This window comes from Ursus maritimus, unplaced genomic scaffold (genome assembly GCF_017311325.1).
Source record: "Ursus maritimus isolate PB19 unplaced genomic scaffold, ASM1731132v1 scaffold_31, whole genome shotgun sequence".
Classification (NCBI taxonomy): Eukaryota; Metazoa; Chordata; class Mammalia; order Carnivora; family Ursidae; genus Ursus; species Ursus maritimus.
This window is the reverse complement of record NW_024425675.1, coordinates 4860298-4876434: the sequence shown is the minus strand read 5'-3', so window position 1 is coordinate 4876434 and position 16137 is coordinate 4860298. Positions and strand designations below refer to the sequence as shown.

Here is a 16137-nt window from a genome sequence, read left to right as displayed (position 1 = left end):
CTGTTAATAGTTTGCTTTATGTATTTAGTGCTGCCATGTTGGCTGCATAAATACTTACAATTGTTATAACTTCTTGTCAAATTATTCATTATATGTTTATCATTATATAGGGTCCTTCTTTGTCTTTTGTTACAGTCTTTTTTTTTTAATTTTTAATTAAGTAATTTCTATGCCCAGTGTGGGACTCAAACTCACAGCCTTGAGATCAAGAGTCACATGCTGTTGTGACTGAGTCAGCCAAGTGCCTCAACAGTCTTTGTTTTAAAGTCTATTTTATCTGATCTAAGCATTGCTACCCCAGCTTTCTTTTTGCTTCCATTCTTAAATGTTTTTCCATCCCTTCACTTTCAATCTGCATGTGTCTTTACATCTGAAGTGAGTTTCTTGTAGGCTGCCTATAAATGGGTCTTGCTTTCTATTGGTTCAGTCAGCATATGTCTTTTGACTGGAACTTTTAGTCCATTTACATTCAAAGTAATTATTGATAGGTATATACTTACTGACATTTTGTTACTTGTCTTACATTTGTTTTTGTAGCTCTTTGTTCCTCTTTCTTCTCTTGCTCTCTTCCTTTATGGTTTGATGACTTTCTTTAGTGAGATGCTGGATTCCTTTCTCTTTATTTTTTGTGGATCCATTACTGGTTTTTGATTTGTGGTTACCATTACATTCATGTATAACATCGAATGAAAATAGCAATGTATATTAAGTTGATAGTTGCTTAAGTTTGGACCCATTCTAAAAGCAGTACCCCCATTTTATGTATATATCATACTTTTACATCCTTTTATTTTGTAAATCCTTTGATTTTTATAGATAAAATTAATTTTATTGTTTTGCTTTAATCTTTGTACTAGTTTTATAAGTGACTCATCTACTACTTTTATTATATTTCATTTACCTGTGAATTTTTTTTCATAATTTTCTTACTTTTGATTATGGCCTTTACTTTCCACTCAAAAATTTCCTTTAACATTTTTTATAAGGCTGGTCGATGGTGAATTATTCCTTTAATTATTTTTTTTAAAGGTTTTATTTATTTATTTGACACACAGAGAGAGAGAGAGAGCGCACAAGCAGGGGGAGTGGAAGAGGGAGAAGCAGGCTCCCCACTGACAGGGAGCCCGATGTGGGACTCGATTTCAGGACCCTGAGATCATGACCTGAGCCCAATGCAGTCGCTTACCCAACTGAGCTACCCAGGCGCTCCTGGTTTTTTGTTTTTGTTTTTGTTTTGGTTTGTCGTTTGTTTTTAAGTTTTGTTTATCTGGGAAACTCTTTATCTTTCCTTCTAGTCTGAATGATACCCTTTCTGGATAGAGTGTTCTTGGTTCAGGTATTTACCTTTCAGCACTTTAAATATATCAAAGTTTCTGCTGAAAAAATCAGCTGATGTCCTTGTGGGTTTTCCCTTATATATAACTATTTTCATTTGCTGCTCTTGAAATTCTCTCTTTATCACTATTTTTTGCCATTTTATTTATTTATTTATTTATTTATTTATTTTTTTAATAATGATTTTTTATTATATTATGTTAGTCACCATACAGTACATCCCCGGTTTTCGATGTAAGGCTCGATGATTCATTAGTTGTGTATAACACCCAGTGCACCATGCAATACGTGCCCTCCTTACTACCCATCACCGGTCTATCCCATTCCCCCACCCCCCTCCCCTCTGTATCCCTCAGTTTGTTTCTCATAGTCCATAGTCTCTCATGTTTCATTCCCCCTTCTGATTACCCCCCCTTTCTTTATCCCTTTCTTCCCCTCCTGATCATACTAGTTCTTATGTTCCATAGATGAGAGAAATCATATGATAGTTGTCTTTCTCTGTTTGACTTATTTCACTAAGCATTATCTCCTCCAGTGCCGTCCATGTTGTAGCAAATGTTGAGAACTCATTCTTTCTGATTGCTGAGTAATATTCCATCGTATATATGGACCACAACTTCTTAATCCAGTCATCTGTTGCAGGGCATCTCGGCTCCTTCCATGATTTAGCTATTGTGGACATTGCTGCTATGAACATTGGGGTGCATATGGTATTTTTTGCCATTTTAATTACTATGTGTCTTGGTTGGACTTCCTTGGGTTGATTTTGTTGGGGGCTCTCTGTGCTTCCTAGACCTGGATGTCTATTTTCTTTCCCAGTTTAGGGAAGTTTTCAGCTATTATTTCTTCAAGTAAATTTTCTACCTCCCTTTCTCTCCTTCTTCTGCAATCCCTATAACATGAATGTTTTTATGCTTCATGATGCCACTGAGTTCCCTTAACGTAGTCTCATTTTTTATTGTTCTTTTTGCAGTTCAGCTTGGTTGCTATCCATTACTCTGTCTTCCAAATCACTGATAGTTCTTCAGCTTTTTCTAATCTGCTAATCATTCCCTCTAGTGTGTTTTAAATTTCAGTTATTGAGTTCTTCATCTCTGATTGGTTCTTCTTTATAATTTCTATCTCTTTGTTGAAGGTCTCATTGACCCTGCACTCTTCTCAAGTCCAGTGAGTATCTTTATGATTATTGCTTTAAATTATCTATCAAGCATATTACTTATCTCTGTTTTGCTTAGGTCTCTTGTTGTGGTTTTGTCCTATTCTTTAATTTGGAACGTATTCCTCTGTCTCCTCAGTTTATCTAACTCTGATTGTTTCTCCATATTAGGAAAGTCAGCTACATCTCCTGATTTTGCTAGTAGTGACTTTATGAAGAAGAGGTCCTGTTGTGTCTTGCAGCGCAGTGTCCCCTCTTCTCCAGAACTTGGTGCTTCACGGGTGTCTCCTATGTAGGTTGCATGCACCCTACTATTGTGCCTGAGCCACATTTGCCTTTAGTTCAGTAGGCTCTAATGGCTCACTTTGCCTGTTGTGGGCTGGGTTTTGTCCCTGGGCAGTATTGGGCCATCGTTGGCTTATAATTGGCTGATATCAGCAATCAGAACAGCAGGCTGCCCTCAGCTGTTTTGCTGGGGCTGCAGTGACCCTGAACTGTAGGGCTCTCTCCCTGTGCTGCCTCTTAGAAGTTTTTGTTGATGAGCAGAGCCAGCAGTTAGATCAGGAGCTGCTCAGGGTGCAGATGCACTGATTTACAGGGTACTCTCTGCACTGCCAGTTATAAGGTTTATTTGTTGGGTCTGTAGTTGAACTGGTGTATGTGGTTATCTTCCCCTCTCCCCAGAGCAGGAGTCACTTTGGAGTGGCTCTGGTCCTTGCCAGGGCTGCTTGTAGGATAAGACATAGCAGTAGCCACTTTGGAGGGACTCCTGCCCAGTGGATTGGATGGGGCAGATCGTCATCCCAAGACCCCAGAATGTGGGGGCAGGGCACACAGTGTTAGCAAAGTAGTTAAGAGGGTTTGTGTTGATTCCTGCACATGTCCAGGCTATCCAGGCTTGGGTGGGGCAGGGGTGGGTGGGTGATAGTGCAGGGGGAGAAATGGAGCCTGTCAGCTTTTTTGTTCTTAGAGAAATCTTCTAAACATCCCTGACCTTCTAGCACTTGTTCTAAGATTTAGTAAATGATTCTTCACATATACCCTAGGTATTTTTCAAACTGTTCATTCTGTGCTTTATCTTGGGGTGGGGGGCTGTTTGTTGTGCTATCTCTTGAAGGGCAGGTACTCAGTTTCCTATTGCACCTAGCTGTCCTAGAGCTAAGCCTGCTGATTTATAAAGTATCCAGAATTAAGCCCTGCTGGCTGTAAAAATTCTCCAAGTTAAGTCCCATTGCTTTTCAAGGCCAGATGTCAGGGGGACTCATCTCTGTACAGGTCCCCTGTGTTGGGTGCCTCATCTGTTCCCCTCCTTTCTCTGTGCTTGTGGTATCCTTCCTGTTTGTGATTAGTCTTGCCAGGTGATTGGTTCCCAGTCATGTCTCTGCCCCTCTTACCCTTTCTGATATGGCCTCCTCTTTACCATTAACTGTGGAAAGTCTGTTCTGCCCATCTTCATGTCATTTTCTGGATTGGCTGCACTGATGTAGCTGTTATCTGGGTGTGTTTGTGGGAGGGGTGAATTTAGGATCCTCCTACTCTGCCATCTTCCTTAAAGTCAAAAGCTGTTCAATACTCTTGATATACACTGCCTTGAAAATATTTTGGTCTTGATTTGTGATTAATGCAAGGACTCTACTATTTTTTTGTGTTCCTCCAAAGCAACTGGCACGGTGCTTGGCCTATAGTGGGTACATAATTCCACAAATTTTTAGTTAATAATTGTTTTTATTTTGATTTCTAATTATGATTTGGTACTAGAGGTTAATTTTTTACTTCTTTTTAAAAACATCTTTATTGAGATATAATTGATATACAATAAGCTGCCATAAAATATATGATTTTTTTTGTATACATATATATATATTATATAATCTGAATCAATTATATATCCATAAGACCATCACCACAGTTAAGGCAAGGAATATAATCATCACTCAAAAAGTTTTCTGTGCCCCTTTGAAATAGTCCATTCCTCTCCTCCCTGCCCTTTCCCTCATCCCAGGCAAAAACTCATCTGCTTTCTGGAACTGCAGATTTTGCATTTTCTAGAATTTCATATAAATGGAATCATACAGTATGTGCCATCTTAAGTGTTGCTTATTTTGCACAGCTTTTTAAAATAAAATTACTGTGAATATTCATGCACAAGCTTTCATTTCTCTTGAGTATACCTAGGAATGGAATGGCTAGGTATGGTATGTATGTTTTACTTTTAAGAAACTTCCAAAAAGTGGATATACTTCCCTACTGGTATTATATGAACTTTCCAGTTATTTTACATCCATACCTTCACTTGGTATAGTCAATCTTTTTAGTTTTAGGTATTCTAAATGTAGTGGTTTTAATTTGCATTTTCTCAATGACTGATGGTGTTAAGCAACTGTTTACTTGCCATCTATATATCTTCTTTGGTGAAGCGTCTGTTCAAATCTTTTGCTCAATTCTTTTTTTAAAGATTTATTTATTTATTTTAAAGAGAGAGAGAGAGAGAGAGAGAACCCATGCAAGCAGGGAAAGGCGCAGAGAGAGTGGGAGAGAAGGAATCCCAAGCAGCTCCATGCTAAGTGTGGAGCCCAATGGGGGGGCTAGATCCCATGACCCACAGATCATGACCTGATCTTTTGCTTATTTTTTATGTGGATTGCTTGTTTCTCATTATTGAGTTCTGAGAGTTTTAATGTATTTTGTTTATACAAAATAGGAAGGACTTATGTCCTTCATGAGATACGTGATTTGCAAATATTTTTTCTTGGTCTGTGGTTTAGTTTTTCATTTTTGGACTATTTTTCCAAGAGCAGGTCTAAATTTTGATGAAGTCTAGTTTACTAATATTTTATTTTATGGACCATGCTTTTGGAGTACTATCTAAATCTTTGCCTAACCCAAAGTTATGTAGGTTTTTCTTCCATGATTTATTCTAGAAGTTTTATAGTTTTAAATTTTACATTTTAGTTCTATGATCCATTTTAAGTTATTTTTATATGATAGAGGTCTGGGTCAAAGTTCTCTTTTTGCATATGAATGTCCAATTTTACAGTATAATTTGTTGAAAAGACTACCCTTTACTCATTGAGATGCTTTTGCAACTTTGTTGAAAATCAAGTGACCCTATATATATGGGTTCATGTTTTAGTCTGTTCAGCCTCCTATAACAGAATACCATAGACTTGGTGACTTATAAACAACAAACACTGATTTCTCACAGTTCTATCATGCCCTCATGACCTAATCACCTCCCAAGGACCCTATTTCCTGATACTGTTACCTGGGGGTTAGATTTCAACATATAAATTTTAGGGGGAGACAAATATCCAGATCATAGCATTCTGCCCTTGCCTTCCACATTCCTGTCTTCTCACATGCAAAATATGTGGATTCCATCCTAATGGCCCCAAAGGTCTTAATTTGTTCCAGCGTTAACTTAAAAATCTAAATCCAAAGTCTCATCTAAATACCATCTAAATCAGATATGGATGAAACTCAAAGTAACTCATTCTGAGGCAAATTCCCTTCAGCTGTGATCACACCTATGAAACTGAACATGTTTTGTGCTTCCAAAATACAATGATAGGACAGGCATAGTATAGACATTCCCATTCTAAAAGGAATAGGAAAGAAGAAAGGGGTAACAAGTCCCAAATAAGTCCAAAATCTTAAGGCTTAAGAGTGAGGAATTTAAGAAAAAAGGCAGAGGATCATAGGGGAAGAGAGGAAAAAATGAAACAAGATGAAACCAGTGAGGGAGACAAACCATAATAGACTCTTAATCTCAGGAAACAAATTGAGGGTTGCTGAAGGGGAGGTGGGTGGGGGGATGGGTGGCTGAGTGATGGACGTTGGGGAGGGTTTTTGTTATGGCGAGTGCTGGGTGTTGTGTAAGACTGATGAATCACAGACCTGCACCCCTGAAGCAAACAATACATTATATGTTACCTAAAAAAAAAAAAAAAAAAAAAAAGAATAATCTTTGGTTGGATGCACTATCTTCTAAGCCCACTGGGGCAGAGGTCCTGCTTTTTGGTACACTAGGCAGAGTTTGGGCCCCCAGGCTCTGGACAGCCTTGCCCTTAGGGCTTTAGGTGGCCAGGCCCTGAGGTAGCTTTGTCCCTGTGCCTATCCCTACAGCTATTTTCTGCAGTGCTCCACCTCCATGACAGCATTTGAGCTCCCCAGGCATGGAGTGGGGTGGTGGCTCTACTACTCTGGGTTTATGGGGGTGACCCCACTCTCAAGGTTCTGTTGGGTATTGCTCTAATGAGGTTTCTCTATGGTCCTGTCCACTATGGGCTTCTGATGGGAGGGGCAGCCCCCAAATCTCTGAAACACCTCTGGGGTCTTTGACAATAGGTCCTGACTTCCATTTAGATGGATGACTCATCTCCCCACTGTCTTGACAATGGCTCCTAGCTTCTGTTGAGACAGCCTATCCATAATAATCTCTTTATCTGATTTGGGCACACCCTTTTTGTTCTCTTCCTAATAGAATTTCTTCTATTTCCCAATATGGATAGATTGAAAATTTTTCGAATCTTAAATTTTTGCTTCCTTGGTTGCGTAACAATTCCTTCCGTCACTTCTCTTTTCTTGCATTTTACTATAAGCACCCAATAGAAGCCAAGACACAGCTTCAACACCTTATTTACATATTTCCTTGACCAAATATCTAAATTCATCCATCACAAATTCTATCTTTCATAAAAGAATAGGACACTACCAATTCAGCCAAGTTCTTTACCACTTTATGACAAGGATCACCTCTCCTCCATTGTCGAATAATACATTCTTCATTTCTGTATAAGATCTGATAAAGTTAAATTGTATATCAGGACCCACAAAATGGAGGCCTGACTCACATCACGAATCTAAACCTAAGTCAGCCTGCACTTACAGGAAACACCTGTCAAGAAAACCTAACATACACGAGTCACAATCCACCAACTCAGCTTTTGCTAGCTTATTTTACCCGAGACCTGCCAGCCTTAGAAGGAAATCCTTGACCTCCTAGTCAATCATGCCCTGTCTCTGAACTGCCTCTTCTAAAATTTGATAAAACTCAATTTTGACCAAAATCTCTTGCTAATGAGGCACTGATGTTGGACTCCCCAGCCTCTGTAAGTATGAGAAATAAACGTTCATTGTTTATAAGCAACCCAGTCTGTGGTATTTTGTTGTACCAGCCCAAGTAGACTAACATAGTCTTTAATTTACTTCAGCAATAGTTTATAGTTTTCAATGTGCAGGTATTGCACACATTTTATCAGATTTATCCTTAAGTATTCATATTTTGACGCTAGTGCAAATTGTGTTCTTTGAATTAAGATCATTTTCTCATTAATGCCTTTTATTAGGTTAAGAAAGTCCCATTTTATTCTTAGTTTGTCAAGAATGAAAACAATTAAGAATGGCTGTTGGATTTTGGGAACTCTTTTTCTATGTTAATTGGTATTATGATATGGTTTGTCTTTTCTTTCTTTTTAATGTTGTGAATCGTATGATTTTGAATGTTAAACCAACTTGGCATTCCTGGGATAAACCTTATTTGTTCATGATGAATTATTCTCTTACTATACTGTTGAATTTAATTTTGCAAAATTTTGTTTAGAAGTTTTGCACATATATTCACGAGGGATATTAGTCTGTATATTTTATTATAGTATCTTTATCTGGTGTTGGTTAAAGAGTAATGCTGGCTGAAAGAATGAGTTAAGACATATTCTCCCCCAGGGGCACCTGGGTGGCTCAGGTGGTTTCATCTGCCTTTGGCTCAGGTCATGATCCCATTGGGTCCCACACCTGGCTGCTGGCTCAGCGGGGAGTCTGCTTCTCCCTCTTCCTCTACCCACTCCCTCCTGCCCCCCATTCTCTCTCTCTGTATCTCTCTGTCTTAAATTGATAAAGTCTTAAAAAAAAGACATATTCTCCCCCAAATTTTCTAGATAAGTTTGTAAAGAAATTTTGTTTTTAATTCTCTTGATTGAGCTTTGTAGCTTGTACTTTTTAAGGAATTTATCTATTCACTCAAATCATTGAATTTATGGATACAAAGATAATTACACTGCTCCCTTATAATTCTTCTATTTTCCCTGTAATTTGTCATGCTGTCATTTCTCTCATTCCTGATTTAGTTATTTGTGTCTTCACTTTTCTTCTGATCATATGGCTAAATGTTTATCTATTTTTGTTATTCTCCCAGAGAACCAGCTTTTGGTTTTATTAATATCTTCTATATGTTGGTTTGTTAGTTTATTAATTTCTGTCTGATTGCCATTATTTTCTTTCTTTTGTTAATTTTTAATTTTGGTCTTCATAATTTTTTTAAAGGTAGAAACTGTGGACATTGATTTGACATATATTCTTTTCTAATATATGCAATTAGTGCTATTTTCCCCTGCTTTACTGGCACCTCACTAATTTTTGTATATGTATTTTCTATCAATTTAAAGTGTTTTTACTTTCTGCTCCGGTTTTTTCCCTCTTCCTTTTTTTTTTTCTAGATTTGCATTACTTTGTTTTCTAAATATTTGGGGACTTTCCCTGAGATCTCTTTGTTATTAATTTCCAGTATTATTCTAATTTCCAGTATTATTCGAATGAGATCTAAAAACAATTTTGCATGACTTGAATTTTTTTTTCAAAGACTTTATTCATTTATTTGACAGAGAGAGAGACAGTGAGAGAGGGAACACAAGCAAGGGGAATGGGAGAGGGAGAAGTAGGCTTCCCGCTGAGCAGGCAGCCTGATGTGGGGCTCGATCCCAGGACCCTGGGATCATGACCTGAGCAGAAGGCAGACGCTTAACGGCTGAGCCGCCCAGGCACCCCACATGACTTGAATTTTTATAAATTTGTTGGGATGTGTTCTGTGGCACAGAAAATCATTTATCCTGCTCAGTGGTCCTTGTGAACTTGAAAGAGATGTGCATTCTTATGTTGTTGGATGGAATATTCTACAAATGTCACCTAGATGTCGGTTCATAGTGTTGTTTAAATCTTCTATATCCTTACTGATCAATCTTCTGTCTACTCCTTCTGTCAATTATTGAAAGACTGACTTTAATTTGCAGTTCTATCAGTTTTTGCTTCATATATTTAGAAGGCCCGTATGAAGTGCATAAACATTCAGGATTATTATGTTCTCTTGATAAATTGACGTCTTCCTCATTATGAAATAATGCTTTTTTAACTCTGGTAATATTCTTTGGTTTAAACTCTGCTTTAGCTAATATTAATATAGCCACGCACCTTTCATTTAATTTAATGCTAGTATGGTCTATCATTCCATTCTTTTACTTTTTATCTTTTTTGAAACAAGATCTTATTTATTTGAGAGAGAGAACAAGTGGGGTGGAGAGGGCAGAGGGAGAAGCAGACTCCCTGCAGGGCTGGGACTCAGTCCCAGGACCCTGAGATCCTGACCTCAGCCAAAGGCAGCTGCTTAACGGATTGAGCTACCCAGGCGTCCCATCTCTTACTATGTTTCTATTTGTGCCTTTATATTTAAAGTGAGTTTCCTTGCTCTCTTTTCTGGCTGGAACCATGGAGGGTGCAGAAAAGAAGACAAATAAGGTTCCTGCTATGCCAGAAACCCTTAAGAAAAAGCAAAGGAATTTCGCAGAGTTGAATATCGAGTGTCTGAGAAAAAAGTTTGCCCAAAAGATGCTTCTAAAGGCAAGGAGGAAGCTTATCTATGAAAAAGCTAAGCATTACCACAAGGAATATAGGCAGATGTACAGAAACTGAGATTTGAGTGGCTAGGATGTCAAGAAAAGTTGGCAATTTCTAGGTACCTGCAGAACCCAAACTGGCATTTGTCATTAGGATGAGAGGTTATCAGTGGTCTGAGCCCATAGGCTCGAAAGGTGTTGCAGCTTCTTTGCCTTCACCAGCTCTTCAATAGCACCTTAGTTAGGTTCAACAAAGCTTCAGTGAACATGCTAAGGACTGTGGAACCATAGATAGCATGGGGGTACCCAAACCTGACGTTGGTGAATGAACTGATCTACAAAAATGGTTACAACAGAATCAACAAAAAGCAAATTGCCCTAACATAGAACACATTGATTGCTCAATCTCTTGGTAAGTATGGTATCATCTGCATGGAGGATCTGATTCATGAGGTCCGTACTGTTGGAAAATATTTCAAAGAAGCAAACAACTTTTTATGGCCCTTCAAAAATTATCTTCTCCACGAGGGGGAATGAAGAAAAATGGGGACCACCCATTTTGTAGAAGCTGGAGATGCTGGCCACAGGGAAGACCAGATCAATAGGCTTATTAGAAGAATGAACCAAGGTATCCACCATGATTATTTTTGTGATCTGGTCAGTTAATAAATAAATACTTTCAAACTGAAAACAAAAATAAAGTGAGTTTCCTTTAGGCAGATTAATTGGATCTTGCTTTCATACTAATCTGCTTATTTCCACTTTTTTAATGGAAGTGTTTAGAACATTTATATTTAATGAGATCATCTACCATCGTATTATCCATTTTCTAATTATCCTCTTTTCTTTGTTCCCCTCATCTCCTTTTCCTGACATCTTTTTGACTATTTAAAAGGTTATTTCATTTCATCTCCCCTGTTGACACATTAGCTATAAGTCTTCGTTGTATTATTTCAGCGGATGTTTTATTATTGATATTATATACCTTTAATGTAACATGGTCTATGGTCAGGTGGTATTATGCCACTACATGTATAGTAAGAGAATATATATATATGGTGGAGTCTTGAGATATATATATGTATTCATTCTGCTGTTGGACAAGGTCTCTGGGTAGCGCCTGGTTGGGAGGGGCCTCCACCTGTATCCCCCTGTTGGGTGGGGCTAGACACTGTGCTTCGTGTCAGGTGGAGTTGCTGTGTTCACTCATTGGGTGAGGCCTCCGGGTATGCTCTATGATTAGGTAGGGTCACTCACTGAACTCCCTGTCTGGATCAGGCCTTAGGTTGTATCTAACAATCAGGCAGGGCCATATGGCTGGGCTCGGATTTATGCAGGGCGGTAGGCTGGGCTTCTTGCCTGGGTGGTACTATAGGCTGAGCTCTGCAGATGCTCAGGGTCACCGTTTAGGTTCCCTGGTTATGTGGGGCCAGAGGCTATACTTATCAGTTGAGCAGGGCTGCTGTTTTGGCTCATTCTGGAAGCAGGGTTGTAGAATGAGCTCTCTGTTTGCCTGGGTTAACTGACCAGGCTTTCTGTTGGGAAGAGCTATGAATTTGCTTCCCTGCATAGGTGGGGCTGTAGAACAGACTCCATGGTCAGTTCTGCTTGTTGGCTGGGGACCCAAATCAGATAGAACTGCACACTGAGCACCTAGCCCAGTGGAGCCTCCAGCTCAGTTCTGCAGATGAGCAGAACTGCTGGCTGGGGTCTCTGCCCTGTTGCTGTTGCAAATAGGAATGCAGGAATGTTATTTACCAAGATCTTAGCACTTGTTGCTGTAGGCCTTGCCCCCATTCTCTATCTTAATCTGATCCCTAGTAGTTGAGCAATCCAGACTATCCATGAAGCAAAACTTAAGTAAGGTACCTCTCAGCAAGTGTTCTGTAACACCGGGGGAGCTGGATGTCCACCTGGGGCTGTCTTTTCTTACTGGAAAAACTGTAGGCCTAGGGAGACCCTGTCTGTGCAGCCCTGTACTGGTTTGAGTGTAGTCAGTCCTATTATCTTCAAATGTGTTCTTCTCAGTCTCTGTGGTCTGGAGTGGTGCTTCAGCCTCACTCTCTGGGCTCTGGGATTTTCAGAATGTCATCTCGTGTATGGATAGGAAGTCTTGTAAGGGGGACTGAAGTCAGGAGTAACGTCACTATTTTGATGACATCTGAGTCTCTGAAAAATTCTTTATTTTGTTTTGTTTTGAAAAACAATCTCACTAAGAAGAAGTTGTTTTTTTATCATACTGAGTAAAAATTCTAGGGTGGCAATTTTTTAATGCTTTTAAAGATGTTGGTTTCCTGTTTCTTGGTTTGCCTGTTTTTGACAAAAAGTCTGCTGTCAACCTCATATTTGTTCATTAGTAAGTAATGTCTTGTGTTTCTGGTTGCTTTCAAGATTTCTCTTACTCCCTCATTTTAACCAATTTGATTATGGTGTGTTTATGTGTTTATGGTGTGATTATGGTGTTTCCTTTTAATTTTTTTGTGCTTGTTGTTCATTGAAATTCTGCATCTGGTATTTCCATCAAATTTGGAAATGTTTTGGCCATTATTTCTTCAAATGCCTCCTCTCTTCCAACCACTACGGGAGATTTCAATACCATAAACACTAGGTCCTTTGAAATTGTCCCATAGCTCAGTGATAGTGCATTGTTTAGTTTTTTTTTTTTCTTTCTTCTTCAGTCATTCCTCTCTGTATTTTGAAGTTTCCTTTGCTAGGTCTTCAAGTTCCCTAACCTATTCTTCTGCAATGTCTAATCTATAATTAATCAATCCAGTGTGTTTTTCATTGCAGATATTGTAGATTCTATCTTTGTATATTAAATATTATAAAGAAGTGTACAAAGTGAAATAACAAAGCGCAATGTGGGGAGGTAATCAGTTTTACCCAATGAGGGGAAAAGGAAGACTTCAGAGAGATGACATATCAACATATGTCTTCTTAAGGAATTCTTAAGTCTTAAGGAATTTGTATGGAGGACCGTAGAAATGGAAGCTTGCCAGAGAGAATGACTTGTGTATGAAAGAGATATGGAACAACATAGTTTAATACCTACGAAAAGTTCACAATGGTTCAAGTATAGATTTGAGACAGACACTTTGGAAGTTAAGGTCACATGTAATTAGGGACAAATAATGAGGATATCAGTTTGCCATGCAACACATTTGAATTTAATCACTTCTGCAATAGGAAGATGAAAACAGCTTTACACAAGGGAAGTAATGTGATACGATTTCCATTTTAGGAAAAGCACCCTGGAGGAAGTGATTATTTAGGAGTATGCGAGTGGTGTGTGTGTGTGTCTGTGTGTGTGTGTGTGTGTGTCTGTGTGTGTGTGTGCTTGTGTGTGTGTGTAAAGGGGGTTAAATACAGATTAGTAAAACAAATTATAAGTATTTTTATGATGTAAAAGATGTCAGATATGGTGATAATCTGAGCTGAAGCAATCCCCGTGGGGTTGAAGAAGAGGGAATAAGATACAGAACCACAGGGATTTGGTTAAGATTACATGTAGAATATGAGGAAATAGGGAGATTCCTGGGGTTTGACTTGATTGACTAGATGGGTTAAGCAGAAAGAAGAGCTGATTGAGATTTAAATTTAGATTTAGAACTGCTAAATTGGAAGTAGTGTATGTAGATGGAGATGTCTACTGGGCAATTGTATGTGTAGGTTTTTAATTCATGATACGTGGTTAAGATAGAGGTACAGACTTGTGACTATTAGAATCTAGTTAAAGCTGTAGGACATGTGAAAATAACCGTAAGGAAATGAGATGAGTGAGAAGAGGGTAGAAGAAAAAATACTAGAAATTTCATTGATATTTAAAGAGTGGGATGAGGAAGTGAGACAAATAAAAGAGAAACACAATAAATAAAAGAAGGCACAATCTTAGAAGAAGGGGAAGAAGAGGGAAGTATGTTTTGTTTTGTTTTTACAGATTTATTTATTCTAGAGAAAGGGAAAGGGGCAGGGGAGAGGGAGAGGGAATCCCAAGCAGACTCAGTGCTGAGCACAGAGCCCGACATGAAGCTCAGTCTCAAGGCCCCCCAGATTACACCTGAGTGGAAGCAAGGGTCAGAGGTTTAACTGACTGCACTACCCAGGCTCCCTGAAAATATGCTTTAGTAATTAAGGAAAGAGAAAGCTTCAGGGGGGAGGAGTGGTTTGAGTATGGTTCAGTTAGTTCAAGTATGCTAAATAAAAAACCTCCATTGGATTTTGTGAATTGGAGGTTATTGGAGACAGTAAGAGTTTTGGTGGGGTTGGGTAGAAACTGGATTATAGTGAGTTAAAAATAAATGGGAGATAAGCAAGTAGAGCTGGTGGATGTAGATTATTCTTTGGCTCATGAAATGAAAAAAAGATAAAATACTAACTAGAGGAAAAGAAGGGGTGTGTTAAGAAATTCCCTGAAGAGACAGAATAATTTAACGGGCAAATTATCAATCTCTAGACTTGAGAGTCAGAAATAATTAGGTTGAAATATTACTATGACACTTACTGCTTATATAATCTTAGGTGAATTATAAAACCTCACCGTGACCGTTTTCTTATATATAAGATGGGGACAATAATAATATTTACCTCATAGGTAGGTATAGATCATGGTTTTGTGGAATTCTGAAGTTCTTACAATTTGGGGGGGCCTTTTTAAGAAAAGGAATACAAAATTAAAAATATAAAATTAGATATGCTTTGGATATGACTTGCGCCATTGAATTCTTGGAAGTTTAAGGTTTAAATTTAAGGCCTCATAGTAAATCTGCCGTTACTCATAAAATTCAATCTCAGAGGATTCAGTGCTGTAATGAAGTAGACCGTAGCCTAATGTCTGGCACATAGAAAAGGCGCGATAAATGTGGTTATTATTTGAACCTGTTTATAGACTGATGCATAGAGGCTGTTGAGAGGGGGGAGTAAAGACACAAGACAGAGATCACTGATAGAGTAAGACCCAGGTGAAAATAGGGACTGGTAAGGGGCGCCTGGGTGGCTCAGTCGTTAAGAATCTGCCTTCGGCTCAGGGCGTGATTCCAGGGTCCTGGGATGGAGCCCCACAGTGGGCACCTCCGCTGGGAGCCTGCTTCTTCCTCTCCCACTCCCCCTGCTGTGTTCCCTCTCCTGCTGGCTGTCCCTCTCTCTGTCAAATAAATAAATAAATAAATAAAATCTTTAAAAAAAAAAAAAGAAAAGAAAACAGGGACCGGTGAAGAGAATAAGTTTCAGAAAGTAGAAAGTCGTTTCCTACTATGAGGAAAAGGAGGTTATGAGTACACACAAAGTTTTTAGGTGTATGGGAGCTCTGGATTCAAGAAATTCAAGAATAATTGCCTGTTTTACCCAAACTTGAGGCAAAATCACATGTTGTGGGTAGGAGAAGCCAGGCTGATACATTGCTTTCAAGAACACCTGTATTCTTGCTGCCATAACAATAGACCATAAATTTAGTGGCTGAGGACAACACAAATTTACTGTTTTTATAGTCTGCATGTCAGAAGTCTAAAATGGATCTGCATGGCCCTGTTCCTTTTGGAGGCTCTGGGGGAGAATCTGTTTATTTTCTTGTCTACCTTCTAAAGGCTGCCTGCATAGCTGGGCTCATGGCAGGATCACTTGACCTCTGTTTCCATCATCACAGCACCTTTTTTGACTCTAGCCCTCCAGACTCCCTTTTATAAGGATCCTTGCGGTTACATTGGGCCCTCCTGGATAATCAATGATAATCTCCCAATCTCAAGGTTTTTAACTTAAACACATCTGCAAAATCCCTTTGCCATTCACAGGTTCCAGGGATTAGGACACAGACATCTTGGGGGAGTGGTAGTTTATTCAACCTACCGCAGCATCTAACAGAATCATAAATTGATATTAATTATTGATCCACTAAAAACATAACCCAACATAATAGTTTGTTTATAAACTTTTCACTTGTGTTCTTGTGTTAGAGAACAGTTCTCCTATATTCTGTTATAATTTTCAAAA

The 16137-nt window shown here is 38.7% G+C and overlaps 1 pseudogene; it reads left to right on the top strand.

Annotated features, from left to right (window-relative positions):
* The first annotated feature begins 10027 nt into the window (after positions 1–10027).
* On the top strand, positions 10028–10821 carry LOC103656533 (annotated as a pseudogene).
* Positions 10822–16137: the final 5316 nt, after the last annotated feature.